Source organism: Lepeophtheirus salmonis, chromosome 5 (genome assembly GCF_016086655.4).
Source record: "Lepeophtheirus salmonis chromosome 5, UVic_Lsal_1.4, whole genome shotgun sequence".
Taxonomy (NCBI): Eukaryota; Metazoa; Arthropoda; class Copepoda; order Siphonostomatoida; family Caligidae; genus Lepeophtheirus; species Lepeophtheirus salmonis.
In genome coordinates, this window is record NC_052135.2 from 22,895,226 (window position 1) to 22,917,913 (window position 22,688).

General features: G+C 33.1%; 1 long non-coding RNA gene across 1 annotated transcript; it reads right to left on the bottom strand.

Moving 5' to 3' along the window:
- Nucleotides 1-10,710: 10,710 nt before the first annotated feature.
- On the bottom strand, nt 10,711-11,538 carry LOC139905561 (uncharacterized). Its single transcript, XR_011780428.1, has 3 exons — nt 11,089-11,538; nt 10,950-11,028; nt 10,711-10,887 (listed from the first exon to the last, which is right to left on the bottom strand). It is a non-coding gene; the product is annotated as an uncharacterized lncRNA (long non-coding RNA).
- Nucleotides 11,539-22,688: the final 11,150 nt, after the last annotated feature.

Genomic DNA, 22,688 nt, shown 5'->3' on the forward strand with positions numbered 1-22,688 from the left:
TTCCTGTACATTGTATAGGAATTTTCATTTACCATATTATTGCAAAAGTTGCATAAAACGAAGCAAACATATAAAATGCGTCCTCCTTTTCTAGTTCTATTGCAATCAAATTCTTCCAAATTGATGCCTCACATTGCCGTTGGTGTATTAACTTTTACGTTTTGATTCGCAAAAAGGTCTTGCATTACAATGTCTCTATTGTCCATGATAGAATCTCCTTTTGAAAGTCGAGCATCCTTGAGCAATTCAGATTGAAAAATTTCCCACCAGAAGTTCGATGTATTTTGAACAAAATCGAAAGCTCCAAGTTATCTTTGTTTTGAGGGGACATCATGAGGGTTAAGAAAAGCTCATCCTTTCCATTAAGGGTGTGAGTCACTCAGACGACCTACCTCTAAGATATTTTTATTCTTCTTCCTTTATTTTATTTTGAGATGGAAGGTTCCCCTAGGGATCGACCACCTGAACTTAATCAAACTGAAAATAAAAAGGAAATGATCTACGCTGAAGTTCGCTCTAAAAGAGAAAAAAATGTCAAAAAAGCCGTGGGAAACATTGACTTGAGCTCAAAATATAGGTGGGGAATGTTTATTATTAGTCTAACCGAGTCCGACAGCAATCGTGAATTCAATAACTTAAATATGAAGCAATTGACATTATACAGAGCAGCGCTTCACTTTGGATTTACTGCAGATGAAATTGAAGGAGTCCAAGCTCAGTATAGCTACTGCCACTCATCTTTTTACACGAAAGTCCCTATGGAAATTCCCCCGAGATTGGAACACTTGGAAAAAAATATACAAAACCGAAGTTATAGTACCTAAAGGAGACATGGTTCCTATTGATGGTTCCTATTGCTATTTTTTGTGTTGAACTATTCTTGTTTAAGACATATGGTTTTTGTTTTTTTTTAAGTTTATGAATTACGCTATTATATTAATTTTAAAGTTTTTCATAAAAATATTAAACATAGTGCCATAAATTTTGTAAATATAATAGTCTAAATTATTGTTGCAAATATTACATATAAATTTAATATTATCAAAAAACTAACAGTTTTCATGATAAATAATTTCCATCATAGATACAAAGATATCTTTTTGATTAGCAGAGTTTAAAAATATTGCTCTGGCGTCTATATTTTGTGTAATTGCTTTATATAGATTCCAGGAAACGATACAAATAAAATAAAATAGAATCTGAAGAATATACTAGGCCTCCTCGATTTATCAGATTGATGAAATCATCTTTGACTGTTTGGGACTCATCCCCCATAAATCAATCTTCAAAATTAATATTGGGAAATTCTTTAAGTGAACAAAATTTGGAATAACAATAGCTGCATGACAGATATTTCTTGAGGTGTAGAGCTACATACCCATTTATAATAAATAATATATTTGAATCAAGTTCATGACAATCACATTCCATTTAACTATCAGAATCTAACATTGACAGAAGCTTTACTGAATTTTTCTTATTATGGGTTGGATCTTCTTTAACCAACACTTCCTTAATATCACTTATTTTCATTTTAGAGAATTTGGTAAGTGACTTCCCTCGAAATTTGTTTTCCTCTTCCAAGTAGCTCTTCACAGATTGTCTATATCTTCTAAATCTTGCTTCATGAAGTCACTTTAAATTGCACCTAAAATGACAAAGTGAATCCATAGGTTTGAAGAAGTTACTGCGTAAACCCTATATAAGCGGAAGTTGAGTGTTTCACAAGAATGAAAGTTTCCCTCGAAAGTCCTGGCTGTTTACTCAACTCCCACCCCTTTATATAATCTTCAACATCTTTCAAAAATTGATTTGTTTATCGTCCATTCTTTGTATGGGATTTTGAAGGTTATCCCTTTTCCTACAGTCAGTGAAGGTCGATCTCACATTCAATATGTTCCAATAATTACGAGCCAGCTTTAGAAAAGGGATTGTTTCAAGAAAAGGGTGATGGATTTTAGAGTACAGCTCCATGGCATCAATAGTGCTGTGATGAAAGAGAGAATCAGCTAACTTGACATTAGTTTTTTCGATTGCTCTTGAATAGAGCACTTTATCAGTCAATTCATGAGCATATTTAATTGACTTTCCGACTTCAATGTTGTATAGAGACTCAAGATGTTCAAACTTTGGAGATCCAATCAGGCAAATAGGAGTCCATTTTCAATATCTGCGATTGATATATTAGCAGGACGATTATCTACAGAGAGATATTGAACCTTAATTTCTTCGATGGAAATAACGTTATACGTTTCAAGAAACTGTTGGCCCATATTTTCCGTTGGACTAGAAGATAAAGTGCATAACTATTAATCTATATATATATTAATAAATAATATATATCTAAAAATCATCTACCTCAATTGGGAATATAAATTTTTGAAAAACACACACACAAACTAAAAAATTTAAAATATTACCAATACTCTTCTTGGAAACGTGCTTAAGGGGTTGCTCTACTGCTCCTTCGATTTGGTTGATGTCTTGATAAATAAGAAGGACAGTTTTGGAAACAACAAAGAATGGCGTCATATTTTAATCTTCTATTCGTCAATTTTGAATCTTTTCGCTTCTTCATTCGGAAACTATCTGAATCTATTAATTCTGTCTAGAAATCTTGATTGCAAAAATACAGGGACAAATTTTAATTGTATTAAAGGATTAGGAAAAATTTGTCTAACCCTTTTCCACACTTGGAGTCTATGTGGATCTTTCGGATATCGATGGAATGTAATTTTGCCCTCCGTTTCATCCATGACTTTGGACTCTCATTTTTTAAGGTGATACCCAGACTGACAATCAGGAACTGAGTACCTACTCGGTATCTTCGTTAGCTCCACCAAAGAATTTTTTTTTAAACTCAAGGGATGAAAACACGTTGCAATTTGCTGCTGTTGTTCCCTAAATTTATAGTAGAGTTCTTCTTTTGTAACTATATATCTTTGATTTTTTGGCCCAAACATGCAAGTTAAAAGAATAAAATCTCCTTTTCGCTCGCAACATATAAATAAGGGTGAGAATTTTGGTGAGAATAGAAAAGCGTGCGAGGGGAAGAGAAGAAATACTTATGGCATCATTGATTAAATAATATACATCTTCTTCTATCCATCACTCCTGCCTTTATTATTCAATATTAATATAATATTAGTTGCTGATAGTCGATAGAGAACTGAATAAAATGCCTAAAATAACGTCGCCTTCAGTCTGGATTTCTGAAAATGGAGGCCCAGGAATTTGGAAAATACTTACCGGATGAGAAACAGATGGTTTGTTGGATTTGCCTTTAGTCCCCTGTCTAGAATTACACGTCACTCATTATCCTCATCTCATATCAAGAGCATGGATATTCATCTAAAAAATCAAGTTAATAATGAATACATAAAGTCAGACTTTAACTCTGATCACACAAAGATGCTTATTGCATGTAATATAACCTTATCCATTGTTAATCATATACGTTCAAAAAATTTATGGAGAAATACACGGGTAAACCTTTCCCTTCCCAAGGAACCATCATTAAATTAATGGAGGATGTTGGTACTGATGCCATTTATAGAAATACATATAAAAATTTTTTGAGTCATCCACACCAAATGACGATCAAGTCATCAGTAAAAAGTATAAAATATTTACTAATTTCGAAATGGAACTCTAAATTTTGTACTATCTAACAGTAAGTATTCAATTTTTTTAAATCTAACCATAAAATATAATTCTATTTTAGCTAAACATACCAAGAATTATGATACACAACACATTAAATAGCAAAAACAACTGCTTAAATGGTCACAACAACGGGGGTAGTAGCTTTGGATGGTTCGCAACTAGTTTGTCTGAGACTAGTTTCTTCACTTAAAGACTTCAGTATGATAATTAGGTTTTCCAATATTACATAGTCAATAAATATTACTTTTTTTATCACTTAAGGCTTAGCTATGGTTGATAGGCTCTAAGAAATGGTGTTCAGAAAACTCATAAAAGGCAAAAACAACTGCTTAAATGATCACAACAACGGGGGTAGTTACATTGGGTGTAGCATTATAATTAGCAATTGTGTGTATCCTTCATGATAATAGTATGTTGTTAACAAGCATAAATAACGGGTAAAAATATTTTTTGATGCTCTTAATAAGGAGTAATATCGCCGGGCATTACTACATAATTAGATTTTGCTCTAAATTTTTAGAATGGATTTATTTCTAACATTTTTTTTTATTAGTATATTTATTGTCTAATTTTATGATTTTGACTTTATTATTAATAATTAGTTAGATCTCATCGGTAGAGATATATCTATCCTGTGTACAATTGTGTATAGCAACTTCCACATGAAGAAGAGGGGTGATTGATTATCTTTTTGATTAAACTCCACGTCTCGCTTGTGTTTTGCAACCTAAAGTTATGATATATTTAACTGGATTCCGGTGTCAGAACAAGAAAATATTATTTGGATAAAAAAAAACGCAGCAAGTCGTATACGTGAAACGATCATAACACAATACCACCCTAAAAGATATATTACCTTTTGCGGAGATCTCAATCAAAGTGGCAAAAAATGGCGTGAATTTTTTCATTTTACTAGTTTTTATTGATGTTATTTATATTCGTATTTTATATTATGTGCACATGTTATTCTTATTAAGTCGTTTGAACCTAATCTTTGTTTTTTATTTATTTATTATTATGCTTAATATAAGCTTATAACTGAACGCCTAAAAGTATGAATAAATTCAAGCATCTTGGCCAAGAAAAAAAGAAAGAAGGTAAATGGGAAGGTGGTGGAAGGGGAAGGTAGGTTGCTTAGACTCTACATTATCATTGGCTGAACTGAGTGACGTCACACATATACTAGTCACTCAGAAATCAAAATAATAACATAATAACGTGAGTTGATAATTTATACACCCCTTTCACTCAGCAAAATAAAAACCCAAATTTGGCCCCTGACATAAAAGGTGTATCATCAGCACTCAAGTCTAGAGTGTATTTTGTATTTCCTTTTTTGACCTCTTTTAATCTTTACTGCTTCTAAAGTCTTGTCTGCATCGAGGATCTCATCCAGGCCACCATTTGCTCCTACAATTTCCTTTTCGTGTGGAACTCCATTTTCGGAGAGCCAACAATGGGTTAATTGCGTAGGTTAATTAATGTCAACAAAAAAAAAAAAAAAAAATGGCTTTTCATATATTATTGATTGGGCAAATGGGAAGACAGGGGTTTAGATCAACTCATGACTTGATATATTACTTTTCACTGTATATTATTTTCCCAGGAAATCGAATGTCAACAACCACCAGAATCACTGCAGACAAAGAAACGACGTCATAGTTGTGCTACGTGTGTCGGGGCTCCTTCTATCACAATTTTCTAAAGGGTCCTGCATTGATGCGAAATTGGGTGAAGGCCTGAAAAAGAAAAGACAAGTTCAATTCAACAACATCTCGCATCTGCAGCAACCATTTCAGCCAAGATTGTTATGAAAGAGATCTCCGTAATGAGTTACTTGGACAAGCATCACGAAAGTTTCTCAAGAAAGAATCTGTTCCATCTGCAAATTTATATACCTAGATTTAGATTCGGATATAGATTCGAGGGAAATGATCCCTCACGTTGTAGAAATTCCTCAAGTTCAAGTCTCTAATGTCAGTGTTGGTGTTCAATGTGACATGTTCTCCGAAAAAGAAGAAACACTAGCCCTGAAAGAAAAAAATTGTACAATGCAGGGAGAGCTAAAATTGTCAAAAGTGGAGACTTCAAAAATGACGAAAGAGGTTATAAGTTTGCAGTCTAAAAACTACAAAAAAGATTCCCTCCGATATATTCATATACTTGACTCAAACTCAGCTCAAGTAAAAAAAATCATCAGTCCATAAAATAAAAGTTTTCATTATTATAGAGATAATGTTACAAATGCTTTAGTTTTGAACACTATGACAAAAACCTTGAGTCTTGGAGAAACAATCCCAAGCTCTAACTCTCAAGTTTGGAGTATAATATAACCTCAAATTTTTCAAAAACGCATACAGGAATTCGAATCAACGCCCTGAACATTAAATTCAAGAGCAAGAAGGAAATTAGGAGTTTAAAACAACTCGGATAGTTATCAAATTCATCTAAAACTCCTATAACAAACATAAACATAATGCACTTACATGAATATATGTCTTTACAATATGCAAAAATAATGCTTATACAAGCTGGTTGTGCCATTATTTATTTAAATTAGTTCATAGATATGATTTAGATTAAATTTTAAACTCCTATTCCTGACGAATTTGACCTCTGTATAAAATGATGTCCTACATATCTTATTATAGATCTGGACATTTTAAATTCGTGAGTTGTCTTCATACAAATTTTTTATGTCCAATTTTAAAATAGCAAATCTTATATTATTAGTTAAATTATTTGTAAGTATGTTATAAAGTCCGAAAAAAGTCAAAATATGAATTTAAAAATAGACTCTACGTTGTGTATGGAGTCCTTCTTCCCATAAATACCTCAATTATTACAATCCATTCGCTATTATTCACTGAAAAATCCTGAGATTTGTGGTCAAAAAATAAATCCGTCTTATCTTTGAACCGTACGTATTAAGAACTGGTTTCTTCAGACTGGCTTATTAAATATGACACACGGAGTTTGATTATTATCATTGCACTCAAATTATGTCTCTCTTCATATAGGACTGTCGTAGTTTCAAACACCGAACCTACACTTTCCTAGATTTCATTTGTACGAGGTTCAGTGACCAGAAAGGAATGTGCATAAAACAAACATCTTTTATAATTTATTAGAACCTACAAACTTCTTCATCTCATAAAAACTGATTCCGTCTATCAATTTTATCCTTTTTTTCACTAATGAATATAAAAATATTCAAGCTTCCTTATATTTAAAAAAAAAAGTTTCTACTAATTAGAAGTGTCATTTTTACCCAAAACGTCGAAGTCAATTTCAAGATAAAAAAATAGTCTTATTATTTATTAGGGACTTCAAACTTCTTCATCTGATAAAAACTGAATCCGTCATTCTACTTTTATATTTTTTTCAACAATGAATAGAAAAATATTCAAGCTTCCTTATTTAAAAAAAAAAAATTATTAATTAGAAGGGTCTTTTTTTTATCAAAAACGTTGAAGGTAATTTGAAGATTACAAAAATAGTCCCATTATTTATTAACGACTACAAAGTTATTCATCTCATAAAAACTGATTCTGTCTATCAATTTTTATATTTTTTCCCCTAATGAATATAAATTTTTTAAAGCTTCCTTAAGTTTATAAAACATTATCTATTAATTAGAGGGGTCATTTTTGCCTCAAAAAATTGAAGCTAAGTTGAAGGGCATTTTTTTTAGCATTTAATCTATCAAATGAAGCTTGAAATTTCGACTTTTTCTTGAATTTTTATAATGCCAATATGTTTTAAAACCACTACAACATTATTAGCCTAAATTTTTTGTAATAACTTTAAGAAAAGCTCATCAAATATATAATTAGGAAGAAATATATATATATGAGGATTTATGCGTCACGAAATATCTTGTTGATCAGCTATTCGAAGAACTTAATATGTGGAGGGGAAAAAAGAATAGAGTACTTCCTCTTTTTGTAACATATCTATTCCTTGTAATCTTAAAGTAAAATAAAAGTATGGACTAGTGTGATCCATATATTTTTTACATAATTATAATAGACCTGCTTACTTCTGTCAAATTACAAAAGTTGTGAGCGACACACCTTTATCATCCACCACCTTGGTAAATGGGGAAGAAAATTTAATAATTCCCTTCTTTTCCCCATCTTTTGTTTTTTTAATAGAAAAAAACCATTTTCACAACTCGTTTCCATTAGAAAAAGTCCATATACCTTTATAAAATTTCATAAAGTACTGTTATATAAATGTTCTCCGCCCCCTTATTTCCTGACTACACAAGATGTATCAATGGTTGTTCTAAAATTTCAATGGGTATTTAGAATGGTTGATAAAAAATGTGACTGTTCAGCTTTCAGCCAACTTTCCTCAACGGTCATTAATAACATTACATAATTTCATAACTCAAAATACAGGACATTTTTCTCTATTTTCTCATCTTAAGGCACTCCCAGAACATAGGCTCCATTCCTAGTACAAATTTCTCCTTCTAATGGACAATACAAGGTGAAACGATAAATGGAACTATCTTAAAATTCAACCTGCTTGATAAAAATGGAATTTGGAATATTTATTAATATGAAAAAGTTAGACATGATATTAAACAATAAATTTATTCAACAAGTCCTCCCTCAGCAGCCACCATCTTCTCCATCCTGCCCCTAAAGGATTTTCATGCTCAGATGACTTCCACGGAATCGACAGCATTCCACTCCCTCGTAATGGAGCCCTTCAGGGCCGCGATGCTCTTGCACATCTCCCTCTCCAACTTCCCTACCAGTAGTAATCACACGGATTGAGGTCGGGTGAGTTGGAGGGTCAGGTGTTGCGATCCCAGAAAGTGATGTCGTGGGAGTTGAAGAGGTTAGTGGTCCTCATGGCAATGTGAGCAGTTGCTGAGTCTTCTTGGAATATGAACTCCCTCCCAGCGCCCATATCCTTCATCCAGGGTCATCACGGAGGCCGGGAACTTTGTGTTGAAGACCGCAGGGACCTCTTCTCTCTCCTTGGAAAGCCACCTGTCATTCTGGACGTTGTAGCTTCTGTCGACAGTCCAGTTCTTCTCGTTGGAGAAGAAGATGATTCTTCCTCCATGGCTCTTCAGGTGATTGAGGAGACGCTTACCGTTGGTGAGTCTGGTGGCCTTCATGGATGTCGTGAGGATGTGTTGTTTGGCCATTCGGTATGACCCGTACCCGAGGTCCTCATTCACAGCCTTGGAGACCAGCTGCTTGCTCACTCCACGGTTCTTGCCCAACCTGGACAAGGAAGTCCCCGGCGAAGCCTTGATGGACTTTCGGAGGAATTCAAGGAAGCGGGGAGTGCGGATTCTGTCACTTCTCATGTTGTGGGTCTTGCAGCAGACCTTGCCCTCAACCTCCCAGGCATTGAAGACCCGATACACCGTGGTCTTGGGGTAGTTAAGAAGCCTGTAGATAGCAGAGGGCTTGTGTCCCGCGCGAGCCAATTCGAGGATGGCGTCTCTCCTTGCTTGTTCCATGATGACTATTGTTTGTTGTCAAAACAATTGTGGTGGAAGTTATATTGTACTGTTCACGCTACCTTTTATATTAGTATGATTTAACCCTGAATATCCACATTATGGATCTGGATGAAGTTTAAAGTAGTTCCAATTTATCGTGGACACACTGTATCTTACCACACTTGGACCTGTTCACCTTTTCTCCGTTCATTTTCTGAAAGAGTTTCTGTCCATTGTTCATTTTGACATGTGAAAAAAAACATAGAAGAATAAAGTTATCTGAGAACAATACAAACTAATTTTCCCACGATATGGCAACAAATCCAGTAAAGTCAGAGCTTGTCAATATAAGTAGACTAGAAGGAGTCCTCTACATTGGTCGAAGCCATAGATAGTGTTGGGAATTGTGACTCTTTTTAGTGAACTGCAACACTTGAATCAGTTCACTAAAAAGATTTTTTCACTGAATCAGTTCTAAGATAACCCCCGAATAAAAATAATTTTCTACGATTCTGCGGAATGATTCAAACTGATATTTAAAAAATCGGAATATATGAATTAATGTAGCAAAATTTTGAAAGATTAAATTGTTACGGAAAAAATGTAAAATTATCGTTCGTGTGCACGAATTAGAGTACCCTCAAAGTATAAAGCTAATGAACTACCGTGCGATACTTGAATATATTCCTAGGTATTTTATAATAAATTAACAAAAAAGTCAAAATGGATAGAAATATTTGATTGAAGTAGAGTGGTATATTCTATATATGGGAAAACTTACGGTATAAAAGAACGAATTACTCATCCAACTGAGTCAGTTCAGTACGTTCAATAAAATAATGAATCGTTTGCGAACGACACAACACAAACCATAATGAGCTTGACTTGATAGTTTAAATTTATATCATTTTAAAATGATATTCATCCCCTGATAGTTTAACATTTGAAATTTAATTTTTGAAGTTTTTAGAAAAAAATTAATTTTTGAAGTTTTTAGAAAAAATTTAATTTCTTGTCTATTTTTAAATTTTTCTCGAAAAAATTAAATATTCTAAATATTTGAATTTTTTTTTTAAATTTTAAATTAAATTTTACAATTTTTTTCTAAATATTTCATTTTTTGTGAACAATAAAGAGTTTTTGAAATTTTTCCCAAGAAATTTAATTTTTTGAGAATAGCTATGGATATTTGAAATTTTTTGTGAATAGCTATAGATTTGTACAATTTTTCACCGAAAAATGTAATAATTGGATTTTTTTTAATTCATTTTTTGAGAGCAGCTCTGGATATTTGAATTTTTTTTCCCAAAAATTTAATGTTTGAACTATTTTCTCAAAAACCAAGCCCCCCCCCCCAAAGTAAAAACTAAACATTCTTTTATATATATATATATATCTCTCTCCGAACGCCCCTGGCAATTATAAAAAAACACAGACCGTTTCATAGTTGGACCGTCATTTTAAAGGGTTTGACAGTTTACACCTCTAGATACAACTTCAAATATAAATCCGGAAGTTTTTTAATTACATAATTTAATGCAACCTATTTATTCAGAATAAATGAATGCCTTTTAGACTTAACTTTTAGAGCTGGAAAATCATAAATATAATATTGTATTCATTAATAGACATTAATATATTTTTTAACAAATAATATTTGAGGTTTTTAATATGAGAAAAAAATAATTATTCCTTGCTTTGCATGGCTGTTTAATACTAATTGATGAGTCCATAAATTAAGATTATATCTGTGTAAAAAAAAGTCATTGCAGAATTTTTGTTGAGTGTATTAAATATACCAGATATTTACCTGAAGCACAGATTTCCAGAGGCCGAATATGTATTTAAGATGTTGAAACTCATTTTTACCCCTGAGAATAAAGTTACTCCTGAAGTATTTAATTTTGAATTAAGTATAAGATCGTGATTTCAAGCAACACATTACTTACTTTTTCAACTCTTCCGCTAAGAAACATATATTAATAAGTTCATTTATGAACTCCCTATTCAGAGTCATACTCTTCCGTCCTTCTTTTCCACTTTTTATGCTTTCAAACCCTGCCTTAGGAGTAGAATTGGATGATAAGATAGTGAATACGGTATGGCATTTGGAGTTTCTTGGATCTGGATTCATTTTCCGTGATGGGGTTATGGTTTCACAATGAGACAATGGAGTGAAGGGAGTCCGTTTGCCAGTATGTCCTCGACAGGCTGGATGAAAAGGAAAGATTCTAAATATAAATGAATAAATTTTGGGAACTGTAAAGAGTTTTTAATACAATAAATTTTAATGTCACAGTGTCACACATACTATATTAAATACGAAACATCCATTAGAACAATTGAACAATTTGCTTCAAAACTTCATGGATGTAATGAGTCACTCTCCAATATTGCAAACATAGATGTCGTCAAAAGTTTTCGAAAAATAGTTTTTCTGACTTTATAGGTATTAAATGAAGAAAATTTATTTAATGATCGTATAAACATCACCATAAACAATCGCTAATTTTGTTGGTGGAAAAAAAAAAATCAAGATTTCTAATGAACTACTCCACAGTGGTTCTAAATGCTGATTTGGTCTATATAGTACATTAACCAACACAACTTTTTAACTTCAAAATATTTTTACATCTAGTTATGGAGCAAATTTTTGAATTTTTTTTTTGTAAAAAAAAAAAAAAGTAGTAAATATATTACTAAAATTTAATATTTTCTTTAGACAATGTATTTAAAGAATAATTAATCTGAAGTCTTTAGTAGTGGTTGTTTAGGTATTTAAAAAAAATAGAAAACCAAAAGAGAAACAAAAGAACTACTTTTAAACATTTTTATTTTACATTAGCATCATATATATACATATAAAACTTTCTTCTAAAATTATTTACTTTCTAGCAATATCTAAACTACCCATATCCAAAAAATCGTTCATTCGGCAATGTTATACTATACATAATTTAAAAGATTATACGATTATCTAACATAATCAAAATAGCCCCATAGGCTTAAATTTAAGGATTTCAGGTTATATTTAAAAGAACAAAATAAGTAGGATTCTAAAATGGTATTATTTTTTAAACCTTAAATTTTAACAAGAATTTAAATTTTTTTAAAAGAAAATTTACTCTCAATATTTTTTTAAATAGGAGAACTATATATGTAAGAAATTTTTATTACCTGCAGTCAAAAGCATAGTCTGATGCAAGCGCAAAGGTGAAGCTTGATCCTAAAAAAATGATCAAAATATGGAAAGACCTCATTTCTGTCTCAAGTTTGGAATCAAAATGAGATTTCCATTTTAATGTCTTCCTACTTTTATACTTTTGATATAAATCTCTCACAAATACATACATGAATATTATTAATATGAAGAAGTAGATATTTAATACTTGAAGGAAGAGCTCCTTAAGGAGAAAAGAATCTTTATTATTTTCAGTGTTAGATTTCAAAAGGCAGCTCTCTGAAAATCAATCAAAATAGATGTGGTCGAAAATAAATACCATATAAACAGTAAAAATACCTTTAAATATATATATCCACTTCCTATGTATAAATTACTGATTTCACTTCTGTAATTTTAGATGAATAAAATTCTGTCTTATTTACTAAAAAAAGGATATAAATATATTAATATTTACAAGTTTTGTAATACATTTAAGTCTACTGCAATTTTTACAAATTGTATTATTGTAAAATATTCCAAGGAATACTAGAACTACTGGAAAGGAAACAAAAATATCGCGCCCACAAAAGAAGGCTGGCTCTCTCTTTTCTTGTAACTACAAAAAGGAGAAATGACTAGTATGATTTATGAATATTGATAAATTTATCCGACTCGTAACAATTTATCACAATCTTAAATTACTCAATTTCTCAACGTATCCAAAATTATATTGATCCTTTAACTTAATAATTTAATTTTATACCCAGACAAATAAAAACTTTATTTATATTACTTTCGACATTCATTTAGTATATATTTTTTTTACATAAGTATAAAAATAATTTTTATTTCGTATGTAATAATAAAAATATAATATTGGAAGTACAATCATCTGTTAGTTCGAATACAGTTTGGCAATGTTTTTTTTTGTTGTATTGATGATGGCAAATATTTTATCTTCAGTATGAAACGCAGAATTCTTCACCACAACGTTGAAAAGTTTGTCGATATTATAGGAATATAGGTAGAAAAACAGTGACCAGATTTGCAAGTTGTTGATAGTTTTTCACAGGATATTGGATAAAATACAGGGTAAATATTCAATTACTAATACCTATTAAAAACTTTAATAATACCCTCAACTGAAAGTAAAGTGATGACTACACATAGTTTAAATAAAACTATCCACATAATAGGATCATTGCTAAAAGACTTGAACGTATCTCACTTCCACATAAGTTTCTAAGAAGTGCATTTCTAGTTGAAGGTATTATGATAACTAACGGTAGTTGAGTATTTACTTTTATTATTTTCCTGATTTAAGGTGATATCATAGTCATATATTATTAGAGATGTGCAGACATAGCAAGTTTTTGGATAATCCTTGTGATATATATATGGTCCTCACCGATGAGGAAATGAACTCGCTTTGAACTATCTTGAGGGTGAGGAATTGAGGACTGAAGATTATCTCAACACAGATTATGGATGTATAATTTTATATTTACTGTATGACTGCCAACAGATAATACCACAACAGTGAAAACTATTTCCCAAAGAGTACTCATGATGGTATTATACTGATTAAACAGGAACTCCGCTATTAAGTTTACCACTGGGATGAGGACAACAACATCCATGCATTAACCCGAGGATGACTTGATCATGAAGGTGAGGACAGTTTCAGAAGTTTGATTATTTGTAGTTCCCACAAATTTTCCTCTAACAAACTCTACTCTTTGAGCCGAATAAATTTCGTCGATCATCAGTGTTACATTTTTTTATCTGCACTTCAAGCCTCTAACTAGTGCTTTTAAGTACTTTGTCGTGGATGAAGGTAATCCTGTTTCTACAGTAATCACACTGGATACGGTCCTAGGATATCTGGGAGACGGAAATCACAGAGCATTGGACGTATATATTTGCTCGTAGAGGCCAGAACTAACATTGTGCCATATCAAAGCAATGGAAAGGAGTCCAGAAGAATATCTTCTACATTTAGGCTGTTTGAAGAGATGAGACATTTTCTCTATTATGAAAGGGAGCTTGGAAGGTTGAATTTGGTCCATTTCCGCCGAGTTAGAAAGGTTAAGGAGCTGTTCACAAATTTTGTCAAACGTCTCTTGCTCTGTCTGACCGTCCGTGGAACCCAGAAAAGCGGCAATGCTGATGGCTTCAGTGACAGAGTTAATTTTATTTTCTGAATTTATGCAATGTGATACTAAGATCTTATTTAGCTCGATGTTGTTACAGAAAATTCTGAAGGAGAGGTCTCCTTCCACCACCTTCAGGCAAGAAGTAATGTATAGCCCTTTCATATCTGAATGTATGATTTTGACAAGTGCAAGTTTTGGAGTTTTAAGCAACAAGAACCCCGAGGGCAATGATTCCGAAGAGAGTTTGTCATAGAGACCTTTTGCCGAAAGAGCGGTCTCTTCCATAAACATTGCATACTCCAGAGCTCCTTGTCTTTCATTCACTAAATGCACTCTATTGGTGCTAGTTGATGCCTGTGTTGGTCTTGGAGGTGGTGATGGGGATTACAGATAGCTTACCAGATTCGGCCACTTTGATGGGATGGCTTTCTCTTTCAACCACCTGTTGAATATATCCTTTATAATTATTATTGATTACTAAAATTACAAGGGAAGAAATTGCAATATTATATTAAAGTGCATAATTTAGAATTTGAAGGGAATGCTTCTGAATTATATTATAATTTTGTTGTCCAGACATTTGATAAGTGTTGGACAGTGCTTCTAAAAATATTTGAAAGGAAATTTAGCAAAAAACGAGCCGTCTCAGATATTCACAAGCAATATTCATAGTATTGGGGAGCATTGCTTACTTTCGTTGGAGTGATTTCCCTTTATCACGGGATTGATCTAAAGATTCAATAATAAAATCAGTGACTTTAAAATGCAGACTGCATAGCCTTGAAGTCGCTGGTGGTGTCTAGTAAATCGTATCTCTTGGAATGTCCCTAAGCCATTTGGTTAGAATTTTGGATTCCTAAATGGGAAATTTGTGGAAGCTCACATCTGGATCCTTAGTAATGCCGTCATAGCCCTGCTTGCATCCAGGAGCAGAACACTTCTACACCATTATCCTTTAAGTAATAACAAAAAATATTTATTCACTTTTGTGAACCACATAACAAAGGAAGAATATGTCAACCTCCTCGTGTAGAAAAAACGTGAGCGCGATTTTAAGACACACTTACACTTGTTTTTAGTATTCCTGGTATATACACGTATTTGAGTGGGGTTCCCTTGTCTTATCCTGTTAGATCATGATCCGGTTGGATGTATAACGTGAATTTGATAATTTATTGGAACTAATGGGTTGAAAATAATAGAGTACTTGTATTTTCTTGTTGATATGTTTTTACCTTTTTTGTTGATTACATATAGACTCATTCGACTTTGAAATTTAGTAATAACTTACAGCATTATAGAGATTGATATAAAGTGAATAATTTGTGAGAATATAATTGGATTAAATTGCTTACTTGCATCGTTAGTTAATATGGTTTTGGTAAAAGAAAGATATTTTAGAAAATATTTTGTAGATCCCACAAACATTCACATGAAAAAATATTACGGAAAAGATCTTCGAAAAGCCTCAAAACCTTTGTTGAGACAATTTCCTTTGTTACTAAAGCCTGGAAACAAGCTTTGCCCTGGATGTAGAAAAAAGCTCCCCTAATAAAAAATAATGACGAACAGGAATCACCAACACCAAAGCTGGAAATTATTAGCTTCCCTGAAGCTATATCAGTCACACCAAGTGAAACTTCTTCTACAGACGATGAAGTGTTTGAGAAGAGCACTGAAATTGAAACTTTAAACTGTTCATTGTCTATACTGGGAGAAAGTCAAATAGATCTACGAAAAGCTACCAGATCTAAAAACTATGCAATCTCAAAACGAAACAGAGTAAATGAATCTGTAAAAAAGAGACTAGACTTGATTCCTTACCGTTGTGTGATAGATACCCCAAGTACTACATTATGTCAGGAAAATTGGATGTCTCAAGTGATTGAAGGACTCAAGGAGAAATATCAGCATTCAACTAATACCGAATGGACTCAGATACTGACAAAATTCGCTGCAACAATGAGCATGAGAGTAATGATACAGTATTTTAGCTACTCACAACGCATGGCATTACAGGCAAAGAAATTGCTGAACGAGAGAGGTATTTTGACATCTCCTAACCCAAAGTAGGGAAAATAAATACTAATTGATGTACCGGGCTCGGAAGCAAATCGTGGACTGTTAATAAATGCTAATTATGTAATTAAAATAGAGAAGGTTTGTTATTTTTTCATGCATATTCCGAATCTTTTCTATAAGTAAACAATAATTAACATTTCTCAAATCTTTCATCATGAGTGAGCAAGAAGCAAAAAGGCAGATGATCTCAGACCTTCTGGATGCCAAAATTGAGGTGGCAGACATTATGGACATTGTGAAGTGCTCCAGGAGCCTCATTTTCAAGTTGGCCAAGATGAAAAAGGATGGAAAGGACCTCTCAAGGAAATAAGGAAGTGGGGGACACAACTTGAAAAGGGATTCTGAGTTTCTGGGGGATCTGAAGAAGAAGATCAAGGAGGACCCCACAAAATTCATGAATCGCCTCTCTAACGAGTTTGACGTGGACGACAGGACAATCAGAAGGGCTGTGAAGGAAGACTTGTGGTTGTCCTCTTACACAAGTACCCCACGCCACTTGTTGACAGACACTCTGAAGGAAAGGAGACTGCAGAGGTGCAAGAAAGGTCGTGCGTGGATCAAGGGAAATGGATCCACATTAAAAAATTTCTCTGACGAGAAGATTTTGACGGTGGACCAGGTCTACAACCGTCGAAACAACCGTTGGCTGAGAGGATCACCAGAGGAGGTCAATGGGGTATTCAGTACAAAACATCCGGCCCAAACAATGGTCCTGGGGGTCGTGTCGTCCGACGGCAAGAAGATGCCTCCCTTCTTTTTTAAGGCTGGGGAGAAAATCGACCAGGCGGCCTACTACAATGTGCTAAGGTTCACCATACTGCCACGGCTCAAGGCCACCTACCTAGACGACAACTATCTGTTTACTCGAGATGGTACAGCCTCACCCACATCGGCCAAATGCCAGAATTTCTGCGCCGATAACATGGCTGATTTTTGGTCCAAGGGGATGTGACCATCTTCATCGCCAGATTTGACCCCGTTGGACTTTGCTGTGTGGGGCACTTCGGAGAGGGAGACTAACCGGACATCTCACCCGAACGTGGACTTCCTGAAGGCCATCATTGTGATCAGACAAGTAGAACAACTTGTCTGATAAGTTCATCATCAACTCCTGTAAGGCTTTCCACTGCCCTGTGGAGGTTGTGATTGCTGTTGAGGGCGGCCATATTGAGTGAACATTTTGACAAAGGTCGTGTCTCAAGGTTTCGTTTAAAAAAAAAATTCAAAATTATTTATATAAAAATAAAACTATTGACATTTTCTAAAATCAGTCATTCAGTCCACATTTTACTTCCGAACACTGTAGTAAATAAAGTAATTGAATTTTATCATTCTCATGAATCAAGCAGGATATTACCCGGGGAAAAGGAAAGTTTCGTTGTACGGAAACAGGTTGGTAAAACTACATTACAGAAACGGTTAATTTTGAACAATTTGAGAGAACTATTTTGTAATTTTAAAGATAGTAACCGTGATTTATATATATGGTTTTTGAAATTCGCTTCTCTCAGTCCTTTGTTCTTGCTGGTACAAGTGGGACACACAGTGTATGTGTTTGTACTATTTACTATTCACCAGAAAGTAAAGTTTATGATCATGGATCGAGAATGCTGGAGATATCGGAATATCACTCCTACCGTTACATAATACCAGAATAACTATATTAATACTATGAAATGATACTTTTTTTTTTGAATGTTTATTGTGAAAAAATGGTTACAAATTTAATTTTCAATGTATGCCCCTTCGCTAGCCACACATTTCCCCCATCTTTTAGGGAATTTATGGATGCCTTTTCAAAAAAAAAAAAGTTTCGTCTTTGGCTGCAAACCAGCCCTCGATCCATTTTTTGGCTTCAGTATGAGAATCGAAGAGTAAATCATTGAGTGTGTGGCCCATCGATACAGACAAGTGATAATCGGAAGGTACCAGCTCTGGTGAGTAAGCCGCATGAGCAAGAGATTCCCAGTTGTACGATTCAACAAGCTGGTGAGTGGCTATAGAGCGATGCGGTGGTGCGTTGTCATGAAGGACAATTAACTTGTGTTGCCTGGTTTCATATTTCGGGCGTTTTTGGCGTATATCATGGTGGTTCAAATCGGCCCATTGTTGTTGGTAGCAATCACCATTAACGGTTTGACTGTGTTGTATAAGGTAATACAATATGGCACCACACTGGCCCCAGAACACATACAGCATTTCCTTCTTTTCTTCATTTCTCATGTCAAAATCACAACTTTGGAATATTTCAAACCACCTGAAACACTTTGCTCTGCTTAGAACATATCCACCGTAAGCTTTCACCAGCATTAGATGTGCTTTAGAAGCGTTTTTCTTCGATTGGTAACAGAAAATCAATGATGTCTGTACATCGTAGTTTGTAGGCACAAAATTAGACATTTTTACGAGCGAAAAAAGTGTACTGTTGAATGAAACTAGACAAACAATGAAATAAACATTGTTGATACATGTCGAAATAAGCATTTAGATTTTTGGACCGGTTTATAATGTCTAACTGGTGACACCTAGGGACCAATAACCGAAAGTCTCATTTTATAGAAGCATATTAAATAGCTTTTATAGTTTGTAATCCTGCATTGTCCTATTTTTTCTTACGTAAATGTGAAAATTGCAGAACAACTGACTTGCTCAAGGATAAATTGCTCGGACACTTTAAGGAAAATAGTGTTGATGAAGTACAATTTTAGCGGTGGCTATCAACGGATAGGTCAGAGCTTGCTAGCATAATACTTCTAATCCAAAATTTCGTATAAATATTTTATGACAAAACAGAAAAGCTGGCACGACATGATTTCATTGCTAAGGCACAAATTAATTTTTTGAATTTAAAAAATGTGAAATTATGGAAGGTGAATTTGTTGTTATTGGAGACTTTTCAGACAATTACAGCTTTGTAGTACAGGATGCTGCTCAAGGTTTTCATTGGAATTCCTCACAGGCGACGATACACCCCTTGGTCTTTTATAAATAAAATAAAAGGGAATTTTTGCCATGACTCATTCACAATTATTTCCGACTACAACTGCCATAATGTAGTTATAGTACATTTGTTCCGGCGCAAACTAATAGGATATTTGAAGGTCACGTTCGGATTTATAAAAATGATGTATTACTTTTCCTACGGCTGTGCAGTTCTATACAAAAATTGTAAAAAAATTGAAACCTGATATGTCACAAAGTGGATTTTCATATCCCTGCTGAGTGGCATTTTTTCGCTACTAGTCATGCCAAAGGGCCAGCGGATAGAGTCTGAGGGACAATTAAAAGAGAAGCCACAAAAGAGAGCCTTCGCCGCCCATACGAGAATCAAATCACAAAACCGATTCATTTGTTCGGGTTTTTTTCTAACAATCTAAAATGTTATATAACTATTACTTTAAGCATAAAAAGGCTTTAGTGATCATGACATTCTCGAGTTTCTTCTTATTACTCTGAAAATAGATTTAAAAAATACGCATTCATGGACAAGAAAATACTTTTCGGGAAAGGAGATTTGGATTATATTTGTAGTTCGCACCTAATCCAATGAAATGTCATAACAGTTTAGCTGCTCTCATCTTAAACATTCTTCAGATATTTTGAATAGATAAAACAAATAAAATACATACAACACAAAAAGTTGTTTTGTTTTTAACACCACAACACGAAAAATCAAATCATATGAAAACTTGATAATCAAATATAATTATAAAAAGATCTTTAGTGTATTTACAAAAACAAATGCCCATATGATACAATTCAATAATTAGGTAATTTCTTCATTAAGGAATCATCCTACAAAAACTAATGTATTGTCAGTTGATACTCAGAGTAATTTTTTGCAGAGCTAATTTTAGCATGAGCTGCGCCTGGGCAAAGATTAATGTACACTTACCCATTTCCTTCTTCCCCTTTTAAAAATTTCAATGTAAGTTCTGCTTTTTTTTAGAAAATCAATTTTGAATCTTATTTTTCTCTAAAATAAAGTGCGGGGACCTTCGGAATGATTTTTTTTAAAGGGTTTTTTTTCGGAAAATATATTATTAGATCCTAAATGACAATTTTAGGAGCAGAAATATTATATGTTCTTCCCTGATTTACATTATTTCTTCAATGGACCTTTCTCAAGGAGTATGTGCCTCTAAGTTAAAATATAATATTTATTAATATATAAAAATCTACTCTTAGTGGGGCACCCAATCAAGCGCGGGCCTGGGGAAAATTTCACCTATGTCTCCTTAAAGCTGCAACCATAGTCATATTAATTGACACTTGTCGAAAATTTGAAAATGAGCTTAATTTACTGTCTATGTTACAAGGTTTGTCTGATACACTTTTTTCATTAAAAAAAAATAATTGAAAAGTACTCAGAATTTTGTGACGTTATAAGTATAAATCTTCACAATATAAAAGAAGAAGGACATTTAATCGTTATGTAGGAGCAAAATGTAGTGAAAAATAACCGTTTTGTTATTAGAAGAGGAAAAAAAGTAGCTGCCATCGTTGTTGTTTCTTTTTTGTTCATTTGTAATAGATCTTAGTTGTGTTTACAGCTCTCTATGTATAAAAATAATTATCACTTTCCTTTAGTGTATTTAAAAACAAACACTAAAATAAAATATATATTCAAATATAACAAGCACATTTCCTCTGGAATAATGTTAATACAAATGTAGATTATAGAAGGTTTTCATCTTTCGATCCTTAATTCATTTGCTCATATCCTTTCCCGAATCATACAATATACATAACTGATGTTATCAATGTCTCGCATCCACCTTCTTATTTCACTAATGTTTTGGAGGAGGAGAGCATGTTGAATTTGATTAGCAACAAGCTGCTATTTCCAGAAGAAATTTAATACAAGTGTCACTTTATATCAAGCAGGACATTAGGCAGGATTCTCCCCGTTGACGATCATAAAATCTACTCTCGTAAGTCCAATTATAGTTCCCAACAAATCGTCAAAGTTACTCTCCATTATGAATGAGCACACACACTTGTAGTAACTTAGGTAGTATACCCTATCTCTTCCAGAATTAAAGAAAACTGAGAACAGCATTAGAAAATAAAATAAAAACACTGTTCAGGTTGCTAACAACCAAAATAATCCAATGTTAAAAATACAACTCAGTATTTACAACTCTAATGGTATATCTAATTAATATTAAACATACTTATTTCAAGTATGGTTTTAATTATAGGGATCTCTAGTCCCTACTACAGAGATGGAAAAAACATATCCTTTTTATGAAAGAGTGTTCTTATTAGTAGTCTATTTTCAGTTATAATAAATATATAAATATCATTGCCACTGTAGCTAACAGTAACCAGTTTTAAGAGAAAATTTATATTATTGATAAATTAGATGGAAAATAGATTATCAAGTTATTGATCAAGGCTTATCAACTGGTGGTGTTGTTAGACTCTAAAAGAAGTAACTAGTGTTTCTTTACCAAAACAATGGTTCAGAATCAAGTTTTTACCTCTGTAATATTAATGTTGTGTTATATCTATTATCTTGATGAAAGCATGGGATCATCCCTTATGGAGTAGCATATGTACTCGGAATCGATCCATTAACAATTTATAATTCTAAAATAGGGGCACATTTAATTATATAATGTACTTGGACTGTTTTTGGTATCTATTGTGAATCATGGCATCAAAATTATTTACTGGGATGCGTTCCTGTAACCAGACACATATTCAAAGAGGAACACTTAAATTCTAGGCAAGGCTAGGGTCGTGACAAGGATGTTTTTCTTTAAGGGTTGACTAATTTAAGATGAAATTTTTATTAAATTATCTTTGAAAATCTCATACAATTTTGAATACATTTTTTAGAAATAAAAACATGAAAAAAGAATTTATTTATTTTGATAGTTAAATTTTTTTAGAGAAGATAAGAACTTTTTTTGCTTATCTAGTTGGACAAATAATTACATTTTTATTAGAAAAGACAAAATTTGAACTAAGAAAAATGTTATTCTTCCCCCCAATACAAACTCTCCGAAAGTCAAGGGGCTGAGTTGAGGAGGGCACTAACATCATTTTTGTTGTTGCTGTTTTTTTGGTTTTTCTTTGGGGGGGACTTAACCTCGATATATGCTTACTTCAAAGCTTTACTAATAATTTGTTTAGTTGG